The sequence below is a fragment of the Mandrillus leucophaeus genome, unplaced genomic scaffold, assembly GCF_000951045.1.
Source record: "Mandrillus leucophaeus isolate KB7577 unplaced genomic scaffold, Mleu.le_1.0 Scaffold15, whole genome shotgun sequence".
In the NCBI taxonomy this organism is placed as follows: domain Eukaryota; kingdom Metazoa; phylum Chordata; class Mammalia; order Primates; family Cercopithecidae; genus Mandrillus; species Mandrillus leucophaeus.
The window spans coordinates 1,312,885-1,316,196 of record NW_012101476.1 but is presented as its reverse complement, the minus strand read 5'-3'; positions in this window follow the sequence as shown (position 1 = coordinate 1,316,196).

Below are 3,312 nucleotides of genomic sequence, written 5' to 3'. Positions count from 1 at the left end.
CCCGTATCTACTAAAAATACAAAAATTAGCTGGGCATAGTGGCGTGCACCTGTAGTTCCAGCTACTCGGGAGGCTGAGGCAGGAGAATCGCTTGAACCCGGGAGGTGGAGGTTGCAGTGAGCTGAAATCACGCCACTGCACTCCAGCCTGGGTGACAAAGTGAGACTCTGTCTCCAGAAAAACAAATAAAATAAATTTTAAAAAAAGCAAACAAATGCAAGAATTAAAAAAAAATTAAAAAAAAAGAAGCTGATTGTAAAGCACCAACCAAGCAGTAAGCAGTCTATGAGATGTGGAGGTCCCAATGTCAAGCAATGATTGTTTCTGCAGGAGACGTGAGAGGAAAGGGAGGACCCTTGAGAATGAGGAGACTCAAACCTGTTTTTGACAGATGAGAAGGGGCCCAAACCAAAGCAGAAGCCGACTGTATGTGAGCGCATGTGTCGGGGGGAGGAGAGGGATACACAGATTATATCCAGAGCATGGAAGGGCTCTCCTCAAAGACAAGCAGCTCTCTTTTTCTAAGACTGGAAGAAAGTAGGAAAGGTGGGTAAATCTACAGAGATGTCCTTAGGCAGCAGCAGAGTGAAGTGATAGGGTGATTTGTAAAATAAAGACCCTAGTCTTTGTCCTTCTCACCTCCCCACTGTGATGATTTGAGTTTGAGTTTCTTAGGACTGCCATAACCAATGACCACAAACTGGGTGGCTTAAAACAAGAACCACTGACTCCACTGCAGTTGTTTTATTGGCTCACACTTCTGAAGGTCAGAAGTCTGAAATTCAGGTGTTGCAGGGTTGGTTTCTTCTGAAGGCTCTCAGGGAGAATCTGTGCTGGCGTCTCCCCTAGCTTCTGGTGGTGGCCACCCATTCTTCACATTCCTCGGCTTGTGGCCGCATCATTTCAGTCTCTGATCCATCTTCACGTGGCATTTTCTCTGTGTCTCTGCATCCAAATTTCCCTATTCTAATAAGAACACCAGTCACCGGATGAGGACCTGCCCTAATCCAGTATGACCTCATGTGAACTTGATTACATCTGCAAAGACCCTATTCTAAATAAGTCACATTCACAGGTACTGGGAGTTAGGACTTGAACATATCTTTTGGGGAAACACAATTCAAGCCACTACAAGGGTGTGCCCCAGAAGGTATAAAATGCTGCAGAAGTACAAGGTCACACCAAGGTCACTGGCTAAAGGAATCCTAAAATTGGTCCAGGTGGTGACTAACATCTGTAATCCCAGAACTTTGGGGGACCAAGGTGGGAGGATAACTTGAGCCCAGGAGTTCAAGACCAACCTGGACAATGTGGCAAGACCCTGTGTCTACAAAATATTAGAAAAATTAGCCAGGTGTGGTGTCAAGCACCTATGGTCCCAGCTACTTGGGAGGCTGAGGCAGGATAGTTGCCTGAGCCCAAGAAATTGAGGCTGCAGTGAGCTGTGTTTGCCTCACTGCAATCCAGCCTGGGTGAAAGAGAGAGACTCTGTCTTAAAAAATATTTTGTTTGTTTGTTTGTTTGTTTGTTTTTTGAGACGGAGTCTTGCTCTGTCACCCAGGCTGGAGTGCAGTGGTGCAGTCTCAGCTCACTGCAACCTCCACCTCCCGAGTTCAAGCAATTCTCATGCCTCAGCCTCCCGAATAGCTGGGATTACAGGCATGCACCATCATGCCTGGCTAAATTTTTATATTTTTGGTAGAGACAGGGTTTTACCATGTTGGCCAGGCTGGTCTCCAACTCCTGAGCATAGGCAATCCGCCTACCTCAGCCTCCCAAAGTGCTGGGATTACAGGTGTGAGCCACTTCACCTGGCTAAAAAATATGCTTCTAATCATAAGCCAAATTAGTCCCCAACTTTTCCTCTTTTCCCCTTCCTCTACTTTCGCCTTCCTTCCTTCACCTAGCTTTCTAGTTCATCCAGCTAAGAATACAAGTGCCAGGTGAAAGGTGCCTGAAAGGTGACTGCCTTGCAGATGATTTAAGCTCTGGAGTTGCCCAAAGGGAACTGGCAGCCAGAAAGAAGAACTGTATCTCAGGAGCAGGAGTGGGAGGGAAGAGTCAGGGAGCCTGTCTGGAACCCTGATACTGTGCAATGGCCAGCCTTCCACTCCCTTAAAACCTTGCTTAGCCATAGAGGGTCAGACTACCGGAGCAGGAAGGTATCTTTAAATAGTTCAGTTCTGCCATATTGGGGTCCATCTGGAGGCCTTAAAGAACTTGATAACTCTATGGACCTCTTCCCAGTAAAATACATAAATGTTCACAAAAAAGTTGAGATCATGTCAAAAGCTTCATTGACATCCTTAAGCTTATTTATGAAGCCAAGGCTAAGAACCCCTCATCTAATACATTCTCCCTCCACCATTTCTCCTGAGGACAAAACACATCGGCAAGGGTTATTGCTTTGTTCCACCTTGTGCAGCTGCTCAGAGGGGAGTCCAAATCCAAAGTGCAAATTCTGATACTCTTGTTCTTTCTACCATATAATGAGTTCGTTTCCATAAATAAAAACGACTTCTCCCCTTGAAGAAGCAGACTAAGAAGACGTTGCTTTTTGAGGGAAGAGGGGAGGCACGTGGCTGGGACTGGCAGTGTGGGTAGAGAAAGTGGCCCCCACCCCCAGCGAGATCCACTCATTCCATCGCAGATGTTTGAAATGGACAGAGGAGCACTGCGGGGTCACTGAGCGCAGTCAGGGTTCTAGCTTTGAAGGACCTTGTCCTGCAGTCAGGGAGGTAAGCAGTATGTGTCCACAAACGGCTGGGCTGTCGTGGAAGAGGAGACATTCTTGGGCTTTAAGGGGGACTGCAGACCCTTTCCAGGTCATCAAAGGAAGCAAGGTAGTCCGCTGATTTGTCTCCCTCTGAGACATTTAGGGGGAGAGCGCCCCACTTGCCAGAAAGACCAAGGACTGCACCGCAGATGCCCACCTTTCTCTTCCTCATCCAGCGACACACCCTCCTGCCAACATCCCAACTCCTTTAGACTCTGGGAGCAGCTCTTCTCAAATGCTGGCGCGGGGAACAGCCTATTTACCGCAGTTGAGGCGATTTTATTGGGAAATTCTCCACTTAGGTGCTCCTTGGAGAGGAAAAGCCTCATGGATTCGGCGGAGGTGGTAATCTGGAGATGTCCAAATTTAGGGGAAACCTTCCCCACCATTTGTCTCCAGGCTTTAATTTGGAGTTCTCAGTTTAGGACCCACTGGATTGGGGGCAAGATTTGTATGAGGGGGTCGCCAGCAGCTTGTGGGCTGGCCGCGTGCCCGGCCTGACTCCGCGTCCCCCACCTCCGGCTGCGCCTGGGCCT